This window comes from Rhamphochromis sp. 'chilingali', assembly GCF_963969265.1.
Source record: "Rhamphochromis sp. 'chilingali' genome assembly, chromosome: 15".
Classification (NCBI taxonomy): Eukaryota; Metazoa; Chordata; class Actinopteri; order Cichliformes; family Cichlidae; genus Rhamphochromis; species Rhamphochromis sp. 'chilingali'.
The window spans coordinates 14,416,282-14,435,523 of NC_137942.1; the positions used below are offsets into that span (position 1 = coordinate 14,416,282).

Below are 19,242 nucleotides of genomic sequence, written 5' to 3' on the forward strand. Positions count from 1 at the left end.
CTTAAAGAAGTCCAGACGCTTTTCTTTGCAAGCTCCTTTGACGACGCCTTACTTACTTTAACCTCACTTTCACCATTGCACTTTAGTACAGAAAAAGAAACTTATTTTCTTTGTGGGTGTGTTTCGGTGCAAATGGGAAGGAGTTATAGTTCTTAGTTATAGTTTATAGGCTGTGATAAGTGCTGTTATGAATTTTCAATTAATTGTATTACAACCATCATATGACTCCCTGAGCAAGTGCTTTGGCAACAGTAGGAAGGAAAAACCCGCTTTTAACAGGAAGAACGACTAATGTGGTCAAGGATGTTACCTGGGTATTAACTACTAAACATAGACACAGCATAGGTAAATTTAAAAAAAGAAATTAAAAGGTTGCACCAATGGAAAAGGTAAAGCCTTTAAAAAATTACTGTCTAAAAAACAAAACAAAACAAATTCTAACTAAAGTCTGGTCAACCATAAATCTGACTGTTAATGGCTTGGACTGTGAGTGTTCATTATAGAGCTTAGTTTCCTCCAAAGGTTTGTTGCACTAAAATAGCTGGCTAAGCAGATTTAAATATTGAATAAATTAGAGTACAATGTAAGAATACCTATCTAAACCTGATCCAACATGCTGTATTTTTACATGCCATTTGTAGTATCTTCACTGTTTTGGTAAAAGTGTGTCTTCTTTATGTTCATGATGTGTTTCACTGCGTGCAAAAAGCAAACTGAAAAGCTAAAGACTTTCGTTTATTGCCATTTTAGATCCGTTATTGAAAATGCACAATTCCAAATGTATCTGCAGAAAACAACATTTTTCACAATTCTCCTGCAATTGAAAGAATAAACCTCTAACAAATTACTCTCTAAAAAATAACAGTGAAAAACAAAAATACTGATATGATCTGTTAATCATTCAAACAAAGTTCTGGTTGGTAATCAAAAATTTGAATGACTCCACTCATTCTGTCAATTATACTTTGATTTTACTTGTTAGAAGTGACTGGCATCGGTCGGCCTGCCCGTGATGTTGTGTTCTCGGAATTTCGAGGGTTAATCACCACCTGGGACGAGGGTTATTGGAGGACACGGGGTGTTTATTCTCTACTCGGGCACGGACGAAAAGAAGAGGAGAAAACCACCCACTCAACTTTCATTGTACCTGGATCAGCTGTTCACTGTTTTTACCACTTTGTAAATAAACCACACTGTTTATTTGCAAGGAGCTCCGCTGTCGAGTCCGCTCTTTCTCGTCTTTCTCTGTTCTTAAAGAGCAGTGTGTTCTTCACTTTTCACAGTACAACAAACTAACCTGTTTATCCTGCACTAACCTACAGCAAGGAAATACAGCAGCTGGACCTTTAGCTAGCAACACACTTTGAGACAAACTGCACACAAACACTTTGTGTGTTTGTGATGTTTGTTGAGCTGAGAGGAAAGCTGCACTGGAAATTAACTGACACTTAAAAACAATCACTTTTAATCCCTGACTTTGACACATGTCATCTTTTTTTATCCACTGGTGATTAATAAACAAACAAAGGTCTGCAGTCTCCAAAAGTTGATTCTGTTTATCTGAAAGTAGCGTTTTCAGTGGGAGAAACGTTTCGTCTCTCATCCAAGTGACTTCTTCAGTGTCAGCTGACTGCAGGTTTCTCCAATCTAATTAACAGTACATTTGCATAATGACTGAAACCAGCCCAGTGAAGGAACAATGGGCTGGGAGGTCCACAGTGACAAGATAATAACGAGATAATGATTCCCCCCAAATGCATTATAGCCAAAGTAATGAGCCTGTTTTGAAAACGTAATAAGTAGAAAGTACAGATATTTGCTTGAAACTGTAGGGAGTAAAACTAAAAAGTAGTCAGAAAAATCTGTTCCCTTGACATCTGCCTTTGCCTGTTGTTCAGAATGCTGACATCTGTTTGATGCTATTGCTTATGCTATTGTCACAAGTAAATGCTATAATGTCAAGTTCCATGTGTCTCTCACTGGCGACTGACAGCACACAGCATATGAGATGAAGGAGGGGTGGTGAATCCCACAGCTGGTGTGAGATCCAGTTCATCCTCTGTGATTCCAGGTGGAGGAGTGAAACGAAAGCGCTGAATGAGGGAGGTGAAGAAGAGGAAGAGCTCCATCTTAGCCAGACCTTCTCCGAGACACATCCTGCGACCTGCAAGAGCAGTTTACACTCATTTAAATCCAATCACGTCTGTGGAAGTGTACATTTTATCAAAGTTGTCATACCTGCAGAAAAGGGCATGAAGGCATCTCTCCTGACAAATTGACCCTTTTTGTCCAGAAAATGTGAAGGGTTAAAAGTGTGTGGGCTCTCCCATTCACTCTCATCATACAGGACAGAGGTGAGAAGGGGAAACACAATAGTTCCCTGTGGGAAACCAAGAAGATTTCTCATGTAGATGTACATCTACAGAACTAGTTCAGGTTATCAGAAGTGAATCAAGATGTTAAAATATATTTAGGTACAGCAGCTGACCTTTTTGATAAAGTATCCCTTGAAGGTGACATCTTGGCTAGTTTGGTGAGGAAGAGACATGGGAGCAATATTCGCCAGTCTCTGAGTCTCGTGAATGACTGCATCAGTGTACGGCAGGTTTTTCCGGTCATCTACACAAACTTGTCGGCTTCCTACTACCCGGCTCAGCTCCTCGTGGACCTGCTCTGCAGAGACAAAATAAAGAAACGCATTTGTCCACATTAGTTTTAACAGATCTGCTAAAATGTGTAAAAAAAAAAAGTTTAAATCCAAAATATACACAGAATATTGTTATGGTGCACATTGTTTGCATCTGACATGTGTATTTATTTACCACTGACTGGTAGTAACAAAGACAAAACTCCTAATTTTTTGCCTTATCTCTCTGATATCACATGCTGACATGTCAGTAAACCCATAACTGAAGTCCTTGGTCTTGTACCCCAACAGGACACTGAACTCTATTTATGTGTTATTACCATACATAATGAGACTTGCATGTCTTGTCCAGTTCCTTACCCTGTATGTGTGGGTATTTAGCCATTAACAGCAAACCCCATCTCAGTGTGGCTGCTGTGGTGTCAGTGCCAGCAGCAAACAGGTTGCTCACTGTGAATGTCAAGTTCTCCTCATTGTAGTGAGTATCCAAAACACAGGAGTCCTAAAAGAAGTAACACTCACATTGCTTATTGCTATCAAACCTAAAGTGTAAATAATATTATCATAATTTTAAAAAACACATATTGTCTTACTTCTTCTTTCTGTTTCACAATCAGAAAACAGTCCACAAGCCCTCGGCACAGTCCGGGCTCCAGAGTCTCTTTCAGATGATTAATTAAATTCTTTATATCTGTGACAGCCATCTCAACATTTTTTAACACCACCTGGCGATTTTTTATCCAACCGAACAGCCGAGGAAACATGTTAAAAAGCTGTGGAAAAAACAGTAAAACAAAGCTTATTCCAAGTAAATACACGTAATTATCAGAAATAAAATGAAATACACTTTACTTTGTCATATGACACAGTTTACATACTTAAAAATGTCAATATAGTATTATTACACAATTTTTCACTAAATCCTGGTTTTCATTTTTGTGAAAGCACCAATGACTTAACTTATTTCAGAATTTCTCTCACAGAAATCATTGAAATCACAATTAACAAAGTTACTGTTGCTGTGCATCTAAAGATATCTTATATTTTCAGGTAGCGTTACCATGTATTCTCTTAATGACTGTGAGTGCATATTGTGTCATATACAGTGGGGCAAAAAAGTATTTAGTCAGCCACCGATTGTGCAAGTTCCCCCACTTAAAATGATGACAGAGGTCAGTAATTTGCACCAGAGGTACACTTCAACTGTGAGAGACAGAATGTGAAAAAAAAATCCATGAATTCACATGGTAGGATTTGTAAAGAATTTATTCGTAAATCAGGGTGGAAAATAAGTATTTGGTCACCTCAAACATGGAAGATCTCTGGCTCTCACAGACCTGTAACGTCTTCTGTAAGAAGCTTTTCTGTCCCCCACTCGTTACCTGTATGAATGGCACCAGTTTGAACTCATCATCTGTATAAAAGACACCTGTCCACAGCCTCAAACAGTCAGACTCCAAACTCCGCCATGGCCAAGACCAAAGAGCTTTCGAAGGACACCAGGAAAAGTATTGTAGACCTGCACCAGACTGGGAAGAGTGAATCTACAATAGGCAAGCAGCTTGGTGTGAAAAAATCAACTGTGGGAGCAATCATCAGAAAATGGAAGACATACAAGACCACTGATAATCTCCCTCGATCTGGGGCTCCACGCAAGATCTCATCCCGTGGGGTCAAAATGATCATGAGAACGGTGAGCAAAGATCCCAGAACCACACGGGGGGACCTGGTGAATGACCTGCAGAGAGCTGGGACCAAAGTAACAAAGGTCACCATCAGTAACACACTACAACGGCAGGGAATCAAATCCGGCAGTGCCAGACGTGTTCCGCTGCTGAAGCCAGTGCATGTCCAGGCCCGTCTGAAGTTTGCCAGAGAGCACATGGATGATACAGCAGAGGGTTGGGAGAATGTCATGTGGTCAGATGAAACCAAAGTAGAACTTTTTGGTATAAACTCAACTCGTCGTGTTTGGAGGAAGAAGAATACTGAGTTGCATCCCAAGAACACCATACCTACTGTGAAGCATGGGGGTGGAAACATCATGCTATGGGGCTGTTTTTCTGCCAAGGGGACAGGACGACTGATCCGTGTTAAGGACAGAATGAATGGGGCCATGTATCGTGAGATTTTGAGCCAAAACCTCCTTCCATCAGTGAGAACTTTGAAGATGAAACGAGGCTGGGTCTTCCAACATGACAATGATCCAAAACACACCGCCCGGGCAACAAAGGAGTGGCTCCGTAAGAAGCATTTGAAAGTCCTGGAGTGGCCTAGCCAGTCTCCAGACCTCAACCCCATAGAAAATCTGTGGCGGGAGTTGAAAGTCCGTGTTGCTCGGCGACAGCCCCAAAACATCACTGCTCTCGAGAAGATCTGCATGGAGGAATGGGCCAAAATACCAGCTACTGTGTGTGCAAACCTGGTAAAGACCTATAGTAAACGTTTGACCTCTGTTATTGCCAACAAAGGTTATGTTACAAAGTATTGAGTTGTATTTTTGTTATTGACCAAATACTTATTTTCCACCCTGATTTACGAATAAATTCTTTACAAATCCTACCATGTGGATTCATGGATTTTTTTTTCACATTCTGTCTCTCACAGTTGAAGTGTACCTCTGGTGCAAATTACTGACCTCTGTCATCATTTTAGGTGGGGGAACTTGCACAATCGGTGGCTGACTAAATACTTTTTTGCCCCACTGTATACATTTTATTGTATCTCATGATTAAGAATTACTCTCTTTGGCTCAATGAGCAACAAACAAATTTATAAAATAAGAAGAAAAAAGATTGTGAAAAAGCAAACAGTCAGATTTCCAATGCACCACAGAGCCACATTTGCAAAACACATGGCCAAACAGCGGGAGCAGCAGGAAGAACTGCAGAATCGAATCGAGCGTATGATGGATTGAGAACCTGGCAGCTCGGATCGGGTCCCGGCCGCCACCCCAACTGGCGTTCCCCGAAGCCGTGGAAGTGGAGGAGGTCCTGACTGTTCCGGTGCCCGTCGTCGGGTGGGAGCGGCTGGTGCCTGGCAGCCTTATACGTGTAGTAGAAATCAGGTCATGAGGCCTGTTTGTTGTTGCTGATTTAGGCTGCTTTTATAAGATTTTATAGTTTCAAAGGATGTTCTACTTCCATATATGAATGTATGTGATTGTCATTGTAGCAGGTTGAAAAAGCTACATGTTTATTTTTGTAAGAAAACGGGATCGTCTAGTGGTGACGTGTGTGCCAAACGACCAGAACTGGTGTCCAAAGTCTCAGGGAAGGCTGCATTGAGTGCGTCATCCAGGGAGCCCAGGTCACAGTCAAAACGTCAAGATGGCCACTGTTACCCCACGGCGGTTGTTGATAGTAAAGATCCAGAAAAGACTTTGTGATTTGAGTGTGAGCCAGCTGCGCACTGTTGTTTCTTCAGTGGAGGATGGCAGTATGACTCGCAATCTTGATGGCTTAAGTCAGGGGTGTCAAACTCAAATACACAGTGGGCCAAAATTCAAAACTGGAACAAGGTCGCGGGCTAACATTAATATTTATTGAAAAAAAATCTTCCTCCAGATTTAAGAATGAATCTCTTCTTATGGACTCAAACAAGTTTTGCTGAAAAACTGAATATGGAACGAGCAAAGCTTAATACTAAACAATATATATATTAGCTGTATAATACCAGTAGGCCAGCTCTAATAATAATTTGGTATGGCTTCGCGGGCCAAATGTAATTAGGCTGCGGGCCAAATTTGGCCCGCGGGCCAGAGTTTGACACCTATGGCTTAAGTGAACCAGAACTGTATGACCTGATCGTTGAGTACATCAGAGGTGAAAAGTTAAGAGCGTTGGAGGATGAAGGTATGGCCCAGCTCTTGCTCCTCGACGACATCGAGAGTGACCTGCTGTCAACGGACGTCGGAGGGGCTGGAGATCATCTGGCCGTGCCGCTTGAGATGGAAGATATTCCTAACCAGCAGCAGGAGTGCCCTACTTGACCCCACACATCCTGACAGACACCTGGCTATGCCAGCTGACCACATCCCCTAACACAGACTCTCACACACAGCCCATTCTACCGCAGGACAGAGACATCTCCACCTTTCCCTCATCCATGCTAAGAGACACTGATACGCCCACCAAGAACTTCAACATCCCAGCTTCAGTGTCACCGGCGCCTAGTGTTGCTGGGGTTTCCCCTGGCAGGGTGAGTCGTCCGTCCAGAGGATATGACCAAGTTTTGAGTCTCAGTGATGTGGCAGCTTTGTTTCCACGCAGAGAATTCAAGTTGCATGGTGGACAAATTTCAGATCTTGGCTCGGATATGTCCTACAGTAGTCTGTGCAAACAAATTGATGAGGGGTTACAAGAAGGGTTTACTGAGTGTGAAATAATCAGAACCTTGCTAAAGATAATGAAGCCTGGTACTCTCAAGGAAATGTTAACCAACAAAGATGATTTGACAGTTGATGGTTTGAAGAAACTTCTCCGCTCTCATATTCGAGACAAGAATAGCGCTGAACTCTTTCAAGAGCTAAGTAATGCTAAGCAGCAAGACAAAGAGAGTGCACAGCAGTTTTTGTACAGAATTATAGGGTTAAAACAGCGTGTACTATTTGAGTCACGACAGCCTGGTGCAGACTTTAGCTATGACAAAAAGCTTGTGCAGGGCACATTTCTTCACACACTTTATCAAGGGTTCAATGAAAAAAACAACTATGTGAGACAAGACCTCAAACCTTTTCTTAATGACTTGCAGGTTAGTGACGACTTTTTGCTTGAACAGATTACAAAGTCCATCAGCGAGGAAGCTGAGAGACTGAGGCGACTGGGTACAGCATCTAAAATCAGACCTGTGACTGTAAGTGCCGCTCAGCTTGCTAACACGGACTTGACTGAGCAAGCGAAGGTTAACACTGAGCTACAGGCTAACCGTGCAGCTATTAGAGAACTGACTGCCCAAGTGTCTTCATTGACTAGACAGCTAACTAAAGTGGTGAGCCAGACTGATAGTGTGGCATCTGGAGACTCCTGCTCGCCCCTGAACCACCCTCCAACACCTCCAGCTGAGAACCGGGGCAGATGTGGTGATTGTGTACAGCAAGGCAAAGTGAGCTGCCCCCCACTGCTTTGCGTGTGGCCAGCCAGGACACCGGGCTATTGGCTGCCTGCGGCGTAAGGTGTCGGGAAACGGGGTGAGGTCACTGGAGAGGGGCTGCCAGTGACCGAACAAGCCGAGGAGTCCCCAGCACACACCAGTTTTGCTAAGACTTCAAGTGTGGTGAGATCAAATGTACCCAGTCCTGCACCACCAGCGAAACCCACTGCACAGCTTATTGGGAACAGATGTATGGTCTCATGTGCCATCAATGGAGTACCACTTAAGATGCTGCTTGATTCAGGGGCCCAAGTGACTATGGTATCAAGAGCATGGATAGAGAAAAACATCCCCCACATTAAGATCAAGCCACTTGAGTCCCTCCTTTCAGACCAGCCTCTGGAAATAGCGGCAGCTAATGGTACAGACGTTCCATTTGATGGTTGGGCAGACACGGAACTTCAAATTCAGAGTGTGAACTATGGGCATGTCGCCATACAAGTGCCAGTGCTTATCAGTCAGCACAACCTTAACTGTCTTATTTTAGGCAGCAACGTAATAGCTGAAATCCTAAAAACCAATAAAGAACAGAGAGGTGGGGCTGACCTGTCTGCGCTCCTCAAAGAAGCTTTAAGTGTCAGCAGCAGTGCAGTAGATGCTCTAGTTTCAGCACTTCAGATGCCCACCCCTGATGAAATAGATCCTGAGTGTAGTGTGAGAACAGGAAAAAAAGGTGTAATGATTCCTGCAGGACAGATTTGTGAAGTAAAGTGTAGAGTCAGAGAATGGCCAAGAGGTGGCCCACGACTCTTCCAACCAAATCTAGAGAACAGCTGCCCTGAGGGTTTGGAGTTGTTCCCAGCTTTGGTAGATGTCCCCAGTGGGTTGACAAAAATTGTTAAGATTCCCATTCAGAATCCTACCAAACATGACATTTTTCTCTCCAAAAGAACAGTCTTAGGTACATTGGAAGAGGTGACTGAAGTAAAACCTGTCAAGTATCTCTCTGCTGACGCAGGGTCATCAGCCCATACAAATGTAAAAGTGTGTTCAGTTCAGCTAGGTAACGAAAAGCATCAGACAGAAGTCAATGAAGGTCAGAGATGGCATCCACCTGTTGATTTGTCCTACCTGATAGAGGGTAGTTAGAGACATGTTGTATGAACAGTCAGATGTTTTTGCCCAAAGTGACTCTGACATTGGTTGCATCCCAAGCTTGCAGTTGAAAATTAATCTGAAAGACGATACGCCTGTCCAGACATCCTACAATTCGGTCCCCAAACCTTTGTATAAAGAGGTAAAAGAATATGTTCAGAATTTGCTGGACAACGGCTGGATCAGAAAGTCCACATCACCCTACTCATTTCCGGTGGTGTGTGTCCGAAAGAAAGACAAAAGCTTACGCTTGTGTATTGACTTTCGGGGCCTTAACCGTAAAACCATTGCTGACCGCCACCCACTACCACGCATCCAAGACCTGCTGGATAATTTGGGGGGCTATTCATGGTTTTCAATACTCGACCAGGGTAGTGCGTACCACCAGGGCTTTGTTGATGAAAGATCAAGACACCTGACAGCATTCAGCACGCCTTGGGGGTTGTACGAGTGGATCCGCCTCCCATTTGGCCTTACCAACGCCCCAGCAGCATTTCAGAGATGCATGGAGGGGGTCCTTGATGGTCTGAGGGATGAGTGCTGCTCACCATATTTAGATGATGTGCTTTGCTTTTCCAAGACTTTTCATGACCATGTTGATGATCTGATGCATGTGCTTTGCCGCCTGCGAGAGCATGGTGTGAAGCTACGTCCCAAAAAATGTGAACTGTTTAAGCGTCAGGTCAGGTATGTTGGGCGCTTGGTGACCACTGAAGGTGTCCAGATAGACCCAAAAGATCTCGAAGCAGTGGAACATTTGAGAGACAGAGAGCCAAAGAACATGGGAGAGGTCAGAGCACTCTAGGGTTTCTAGGGTATTACAGGACGTTCATTCAGGACTTTTCTAGAATAGCGAGGCCACTGTTTAAGCTTATTGAGAGTCCCAGTGATCCTAGCCTGCAATGTAGCTCAACTAGAGCCAAAATCAAGTTAAAGCGCACAAATGGTGGTCAGCTTCCTTCCAAAACACCAGTGCAATGGACAGCAGAACATCGTACTGTGGTGTCACGTCTGGTGGATATGTTAACCCGTCCACCTGTCCTGGCTTACCCAGATTTCAGTTTGCCCTTCGTTCTACACACAGATGCATCAAATGAAGGCCTGGGGGCTGTGCTTTATCAGCAACAGGGGGAAAAGCTCTGTGTCATTGCTTATGGTTCCAGGACACTCACGCCTGCTGAGAAAAATTACCATCTCCATTCTGGCAAGCTTGAATTCCTTGCCCTGAAGTGGGCAATTTGTGATAAATTTAGGGATTACCTCTACTATGCACCCACTTTCACAGTGTACACAGATAATAATCCCCTCACATACATCTTGAGCACAGCAAAGTTAAACGCTGTGGGACATCGGTGGGTGGGCGAATTAGCTGACTTCCATTTCACTGTAAAGTATAGACCAGGCAAGTCCAACGCAGACACTGACACGCTCTCCCGCTATCCATTGCCACTCCAGGAACACCTCATGGAGTATACTGAGACACTGTCCCCAGAAGTGGTTTCTGCAATCTGGCAAGGAGACAAAGCCATGAGAGACGGTGATGTACCATGGGTGGCTGCACTGCACTGTGTTGACGACACACCCCCTGAAGGTGCCCCTGTCATCACCCCAGAAAACATCAGGGCTGCGCAGAGGGAGGACCCCCCTATCTGTGAGGTGATAAATCTGAAAAAGAGTAGATGGAGTCCTAATAGTAAAGATAAGAGACAGCTAGGACAAGAGACACGTAGGCTAGTACATGAATGGAACAGACTTGTACTTGAGGAAGGAATACTGTACAGACAGACTGGACAAAGAAAACAGCTGATTCTACCCAGTAAGCTTAAGCAAACTGTACGGAAACACCTGCATGATGATATGGGACATGTTGGTGCTGACAAAGTCATTCAGTTAGCAAGGGAGAGGTTTTACTGGCCTTTTATGCAGCGTGACATTGAGGACTATGTCATTCGCCAGTGCCCTTGTATCAAACAGAAACGGCCAAGTGTCCCAGAGAGAGCACCAATGGGCTCGATAACAACCAGTGCCCCCTTTGAACTCATTTCGGTTGACTATTTACATCTAGAACCAAGTAAAGGTGGCTTTGAGTACATTTTAGTCTTGGTAGATCACTTTACCCGTTTTGCCCAAGCTTACCCGACTAAGAATAAATCTGGCAAAACAGCAGCTGAGAAAATCTTTCTTGACTTTATCCCGCGTTTCGGGTACCCTGAAAAGCGGCATCATGACCAAGGCCGGGAGTTTGAGAACAACCTTTTCCAAAGACTCAAACAGCTGGCAGGAATAGGCCACTCTCGAACAACCCCCTACCACCCACAGGGAAATCCTGTTGAGCGTCTAAATAGAACACTTCTACAAATGCTACGGACTCTTCATGAGGAGAAAAGGGCAGAATGGAAGGATCATTTGCCCCATATAGTCCATGCATATAACTGCACAAGACATGAGGCAACAGGCTATTCACCTTTCTTCCTCCTTTATGGAAGAGCCCCACGCTTGCCTGTTGATCTGCTTTTTGATTTAAAACCTGAAAAAGAGTCACAGTCCAGACAGGAGTATGCACAAAAGTGGGCTGCACGCATGCAGGAAGCCTATAAAATTGCTTCAGAAAACAGTGCAAAGTCCTCTGCAAAGGGGAAAAAGCATTATGATCAGCACATCAAAGGCATCGCACAGCAACCAGGAGATCGAGTGCTTGTCAGAAACCTCTCCGAGCGGGGTGGTCCAGGCAAACTACGTGCCTACTGGGAAAAGAAAATTCACAGAGTTGTTGAGAAGATTGGAGATGGACCTGTATATAGGGTACAATCAGAAACAGGAGACAAAACCTTTCGTGTCCTGCATCGAAACCTCCTGCTGCTTGTGACTGATTTGCCGGTAGAGCAAGATCAGCAGGGACGTCAGAAAAGACAAACACAAAGACTGGGAGAGACAAACCCCAATGAAACAGTGGAACATGAGTCTGATCATTCGGATGAAGAGGAAGGGTACACATACAGCCTGAGAACTATACCTGTGTATCAGTGGAGGAGAGTTAACCCCAAAAGGCCTCAGCCGAGACCACACAGTGAACTGAGAGCTGTAGCTCCTGAGTTTCAGCCAATAAGACACGAAATGGAATCAGTGGAAGTGCAGCAGGGAAGTGCAGTCCCACCAGCTGTATCTACAGAACCAGCAGATTTCCCAATGCCTGTTGTTTCATCACCAACTGTGGAAACCCAGGAGGAACCTGCAACTGAGGATCTTATGGAGGACACAGGGTCGGAGAGCTGTGTGGATAACAGGGACCCTGCCCCAGAGACACCAGAATGGGATGTGCCACCAATACGGAGGTCGACCAGAGCTGTGAAACCGAAAGAGGTTTTTACATATAGCCAAATGGGACAGCCTTCATATCAGCTCTGGAGACCTGGAGCAAACATGATGCTTGCATATGTTCCCTGCCACATGTCACTTTACCCAGCTGTTCCTGACTGTTATTACCTCACACCAGTATGGACATGTTAGACTGGTGACCAAAAGACCTTTTGACATTACTCCTGGAACTAATAGTTTTGACTATTAGACTTTAAAGACTTTGGGCAAACGCCATGAAGTGTGTTAGTTTGGTTCCAGATGTCCGGAGCCATCTCTTAAAGCAGGGGAGAGTGTAGCAGGTTGAAAAAGCTACATGTTTATTTTTGTAAGAAAACCAAATACCCCCTTATTTTTTGTTTATTATTGTGACTTATTTTGACATTGTTATGTGTTGTTATATTGGTTATATTTCATTATGCCAGTAGATGGTGATCTTGCACTGCTGTGGAACTACCAGAGAGACTAGCTATAGGCTCTGCGTATGCGCAGCTCAGAAATAAATGAGCTCCAGCCTGAGCAAGACGCTAACTTCGGTGTCCTCTCTATTAATCCACAGGTACTGACAAACAAACTTTTATGTTACCGAACTGGTTCTAAATGTCATGTAAGTTGAGTAACAACTGTTCGGCTATATTTTGAGATGAGAGTGATGATGTTGTTTTGTGGTATTTTGTTGTAATGAGTATTAGTGTATCATCGGCATAATGCTATAATGCTACGTAGCACTATAAGTATATGCTATGACAGTGGCAACCTGCGACTTCCGAAAATGTGTTGTAGTGTTTGTTTTAGTGTTAGCCAAGCAGTACTGAGTACATGTATTAAGGGGAAAGCTTTTTGTTGGTGAAACAATGTTTGCAGTCGTCTGCCGCCATGTTGGTTGCGTTCAGGAGACGCCATGTTCAAAAGTAATAGCGTATATGGCGCGAATGTGGGGAAAGGTTGTGTGAATGTGAGATGGGTTATTTTGGTATGTTGTTATGCTTTGGCCTTGAGTGTTTTGTTTAAGTGTGAGTATGTAAAGTCATTTTGAATTAGTTTGTATTTATTTTGCTTTTGAGAGAATGCTTTTTGTAACTTTATTTTTGTTTATGAACTCTGTTATTTTATGGGAAGAATGCATGGTCTAGTGTGATTTGTATTGTGTATATGTGGAGAAATAAATGAGCTCCAGCCTGAGCAAGACGCTAACTTCGATGTCCTCTCTATTAATCCACAGTTTGCTCATATTTGGCTACGCAGTGCTCTCTAGCCTGTGTGCCGCTTGCTGCCGGTCCAGATTCCCCTAGGTCTGGTGCCGGTAACATCATCAAATCTGAATCAGCATGAAAACGGATGCTGATTGCTGTTAAAGCTGTAACAGTATCAATTTATACCTCGATCCTTTGCACAGTGGTAATATTAGTGGATTTAAATCTTATGTGTAATTTATTTTAAAAACAGCGTCAAGTCAAAAAGCCAACCTGGACTGATGCAGAACCTGAGACACATATGGTTTGATTGGCTCGCTTCACCATGTTCTTGAATACAGGGTCACCGTAGTCAAATCTGCTTCCGTACACAATAGAGGAGATAATGTTGGCTGTTGCGTAAGTTATTGGAAGAGCTGTATCAAAAGCATTTCCTGTAAATTGACACACAAGGGGGGGGAAAAATCTAAAATAAATAAATTCGTACACGGGCTAACAGAAATGCACAAAATTTAGAGGTGTGCTAAAACTTTTTAAAAAATCCTTTAAGTTGAAGTTCAGGGTTCAAAACTGCTTCAGCACACAATGTCATCACTTACATGTACACACACTATCGCCATACCTTTATGCTCTTCAATCACTTGAATCAGATAACCACACTCCTCCAGGATTTTATCCTGAGAAAGTCTTTTGCCCATCCCAAAGTCTTTGAGGGTGGTGAGGGCAAAACGTCTCAGCTCTTTCCACGATTCTCCATTTGCAAACAAAATTCCTACAAAACATAAGGTATAATGCATGTCTGCTCCAGCCTAGCAGCCAGAGCCTGACATTCATCAGTTCAGCAGAGGCACAAATGAACAATCAGGCTTGTAGCGCAGACCTTTGTCTGTTTCAGCAGTAGTCTCTGTGACAGAGTTCTCAATTTTGCATTCATGCCTTAACTCAAATAAAGAACTGACAGTATGTGTTTCATGTAATTTTGTATTTCAGCGTGTACTTCTCGGGCTCCACAGCTGAGGTCCTACTTTATCATATTTATCATTTCAAAGTTTGTTTGTTTTTTCCTGTGTTAATTCTCTTTCACATCACCAATCGGGTAAGAGGTCAGATGACTGCTGTCGTTATCAACTCGATATGTCAGTCCAGGATTTCCCAATCATGTGCTGATTATTTCAAACATGGATAAGTCTGAAGGCAGCAGAGTGACGACTTTTACAAAGCAAGAAAAAAAGATAATTACAAAATAAATATAAAGCATCAAACCACCTCAACCAACCACTGATTCTGAGTTGGATAAGCAAGGGAAAGTGACTTTAGCTGGTAATATAACATGCTAATGTGTGTTAAATGTAAAATCCACAAAGTAAAACATTGATAAAGGGATTTGCTGTTGAGCGATCTGTCAGGTCAGTGAGAGTGAAGGGGGCTGTTGCTCAATCTGATCTTAACCAAGCAAAACAGCAAAGATCAGAGCAAAAAAATAAAATAAAATCAGCATTTCTTCAAAAAGAAAATCATCTGTTTTTAAGGTTTTCAACCGTAATTCTACGGGTCTTTAATTTTTTATTTCAGAGTCATTTTATCACTTTTGATCTGACGTTTCCATCTGTGTCATTGGTGAAATGTTATTATAAAGCCAACTATCAACTGAACTCAAAGTACAACACAATGTTGTCACAAACAGCAGAACTTACTCTCATGGCAGACATCGAGAACAAAGGAATATGCACCACTAAACCTTTAAAATATTATTTTGAAATATTATTTTTCTGATTGAAAAGAAACCTGGACTTCAAGATATTGGTCAGCTGTTGCAAAACATGAGGAAACATGCTGTTAATTGTGTAGCCTGTTTCGATCATGTTTTCTTATATCTCTAGTGATCACAAATAACAAAACCTGCAATTTCCCTGGGCTAACACAGATTTATGAACATGAAATTAAACTTAATAAACCACAATATAAAAGAATCATACCATGACCTCGGTTTATATCATTAAGTATCGGGGAGATGTTGCGCTCTCCAAACTCCTCTGCATAGTTGACCAGTGCCTCTCTGACTGTCTCATATCCAGCCAGGACCACGACTTTGTTGGTTCCAAAGTAAAGAGTAAATACAGAGCCATATTCCTTTGAAAGCTGGAAGAATCATTCAAAATAATAATAATTAAATAGCATGTTACGTTCCCCTAACATTTCACAGGAGACCCTGCTAGGGCCATAACATAGCATTAGGTATTGTAATATGTTTAAACTGGCTTCTTTTGATTCAGATCTTGAGAAGAGTTATTTTACCTCACACAGAGTTTTGTGGGGTCTCTTGGGATCTAATTGCAACAGGTTACCAAGCAGGGGCAGAGGTCTCGGTCCTGGGGCTTCATTTCTTTTTCCTTAGAGATGAAAATGATAGAAACAAGCTAAAGTACAAGCAGGAGAACAACGGCTGCCAGCATTGTGGTGGGACTGAACAAAATGAAAAAGATAAAATCCCCAAAATGTTCCATTTGCTCTGATGTTGATGGGGGGTGTTTAATGGATTTGCAAAAAGTAAACACTGCATAGAAAACAGCTTGCAGGTCTCTGTGACTCTGGCCATAAAGGTGCAGTGGGCGGCTTCAACCTTCCCTGTGATGCTCACCATGACCCATGGCTGAAATGCTGGTTCATTCAGTCTTTGAGAGTGCCTGAAACATACAAAGTTAATTTAAAGACAAGGACTTTAATGAGCCAAGGCTGACATAAATGTGTTTTATCTACTTTCTAATCCATTTATCATAAATGTAACAAAGTGTTTAGAAAGTTAGCACATACATGTAACTTTTCTTCTTTTTTATGGATCCATCTATAGAACGCTGCATGTTATATTCTAAATCTGCCTGTTCTCTTTCAGAAACCTGCCTGCAGAAAATGAACCTAAAGTATGTAATGCAAGGATGTAATCACTTTCAAGATGGAGAAAGCATAAAGTTTGACTTTAAGTGACAGTTATGGACACTTAATATGATAAGGAGATTTTGCAGGTCATTAATCAATGTATAAAACTACAATAAAATGTACTTTTAGTGACACAGGACACAAACATGGAAGCAAGATCTATAATTATGATTATTTATAATAATCATTGCACTAATAAATCATTGCAATTTCTTTAACCATAAAGAATAACTAAATCCATCAGGACAATATCACATCAATGCACTGAACTCACTATGTTATCCCTCTAACAGCCTCCACATGTTCTCACTGTAATTTCCCCCTCATGAATGAATTTATGCTGCACTAATTTGAATGTGTCCCTCCAGAGATTTATAATTGCGAAACCGGTTCACCTTGTACACGCTGACTCCACAGACAAGGTACGAAAATATATCAGGCTACGTCAATAGCGGTAGGTCGTCAGGGTTTCTACTCCACGGCCGTATTTCATACGGTTCCACATTTCCAATGTACGCTATTTTCTGCAAGTACCGTCTCTTTGCATCCGGACGCAACCTGTCTCTGTACCGTCCCTTTTCTTTTAAACTGCTTTTAAGCATGTTTCTAGCAACCGTCCTTCCAGCACAGTGTGTTTGCTTTGATTCGTGACCCAGATATATGGCGCCGCGCTCCCACAATACATTGCGGCATTATGTCAACTCCAAAGCCCTACCGTTGAGTCCCTTCCAGTATTTCAGACAATCCCTTTCCGTCAAGAGCCACTTGTTAATTTGTTGCGGACTTGTGATTTGCACTTCCCAGCCACTGTAAGGAACACTATCAGACACTCTGATCGATGTCAATAAACATGTGCGCACTTAGTGCAGACTTCCCCAAGCTACAGTGGAAACTATCAAAAAGAAAAAGAGATCCTAATAGAACAAAGATTCATGTTCCAAGCCATCAAGTATTTCACTTGAGGAAACTTTTATCCTCTCCAAAATCACCTGGGTTATTTGGTGGATTCTTAAGAATTTGCTAAACAAAAGACTTGCCTTATAGAAAGGGGCCCATTTTAAGGCATACCGAGACACAAAGTCTGAAAGAATATGTATCCCCTGCAACTTTTAGAAGGAAAGACTAATCTTCTCCAAAATCATCCATATTCGGTGCTTCCCCCTCTTCTTTGTGCTTCCAAGAATGGGATCACAATTTCTTCACGACACCTTACTTATGTCTGTGAAGGTTCTCAGTCATCCAGGTCATCGTAGTCAAAGGAGCTTGCAAAGAAAAGCGTCTGGACTTCTTTAAGTTACTTGAAGACGTTTCACCTCTCATCCGAGAAGCTTCTTCAGTTCTAAGGTCAAATGGTGGAGAGTCTGAACTTACGTCTGAACAGACTTAACAATGTGGTGTATGCTGTACAGTGCAGCGAGGAATGCCCAGACCTCTACATTGGAGAGACCAAACAGCCACTTCACAAGCGCATGGCACAACACAGAAGAGCCACCTCCACAGGACAAGACTCAGCAGTCCATCTGCATCTTAAGGATAAAGGACACTCTTTCGAGGATGCCAATGTTCACATTTTGGACAGAGAGGACAGATGGTTTGAAAGAGGAGTGAAAGAAGCCATCTATGTCCACTGTGAGCGACCATCTTTGAACAGAGGCGGGGGTTTACGACACCAACTCTCTGCCATCTATAATCCAGTTTTGAGATCCCTTCCCAGACGCCTTAACGCCCACTCACATCCTGGGCCATCTGATCCCAGGAATTCGCATGATAAGGTGGGGCCAGGTTTCACAATGAACACACCCGAAACTCTGGCTGATTGGGACCCACACCCAGTTCCACACCTTGGCTCAGGCGATTAGAGGATCATCAGGGGGTCCTTTTGTCCCTCTGTGGGGGGTTACTCCCACTAGGTTTATATCTGGGACTCTCCACCATTTGACCTTAGAACTGAAGAAGCTTCTCGGATGAGAGGTGAAACGTCTTCAAGTAACTTAAAGAAGTCCAGACGCTTTTCTTTGCAAGCTCCTTTGACGACGCCTTACTTACTTTAACCTCACTTTCACCATTGCACTTTAGTACAGAAAAAGAAACTTATTTTCTTTGTGGGTGTGTTTCGGTGCAAATGGGAAGGAGTTATAGTTCTTAGTTATAGTTTATAGGCTGTGATAAGTGCTGTTATGAATTTTCAATTAATTGTATTACAACCATCATATGACTCCCTGAGCAAGTGCTTTGGCAACAGTAGGAAGGAAAAACCCGCTTTTAACAGGAAGAACAACTAATGTGGTCAAGGATGTTACCTGGGTATTAACTACTAAACATAGACACAGCATAGGTAAATTTAAAAAAAGAAATTAAAAGGTTGCACCAATGGAAAAGGTAAAGCCTTTAAAAAATTACTGTCTAAAAAACAAAACAAAACAAATTCTAACTAAAGTCTGGTCAACCATAAATCTGACTGTTAATGGCTTGGACTGTGAGTGTTCATTATAGAGCTTAGTTTCCTCCAAAGGTTTGTTGCACTAAAATAGCTGGCTAAGCAGATTTAAATATTGAATAAATTAGAGTACAATGTAAGAATACCTATCTAAACCTGATCCAACATGCTGTATTTTTACATGCCATTTGTAGTATCTTCACTGTTTTGGTAAAAGTGTGTCTTCTTTATGTTCATGATGTGTTTCACTGCGTGCAAAAAGCAAACTGAAAAGCTAAAGACTTTCGTTTATTGCCATTTTAGATCCGTTATTGAAAATGCACAATTCCAAATGTATCTGCAGAAAACAACATTTTTCACAATTCTCCTGCAATTGAAAGAATAAACCTCTAACAAATTACTCTCTAAAAAATAACAGTGAAAAACAAAAA

The 19,242-nt window shown here is 42.4% G+C and overlaps 1 pseudogene across 1 annotated transcript; it reads right to left on the minus strand.

The window, feature by feature from the left end:
- Positions 1–1,074: 1,074 nt before the first annotated feature.
- LOC308411145 (cytochrome P450 2K1-like) lies at positions 1,075–15,944 on the minus strand (annotated as a pseudogene). The gene is made up of 9 exons: positions 15,736–15,944; positions 15,417–15,579; positions 14,063–14,212; positions 13,714–13,874; positions 3,241–3,420; positions 3,008–3,149; positions 2,489–2,673; positions 2,239–2,380; positions 1,075–2,164 (listed from the first exon to the last, which is right to left on the minus strand). The product of its transcript is annotated as a cytochrome P450 2K1-like (transcript).
- Positions 15,945–19,242: the final 3,298 nt, after the last annotated feature.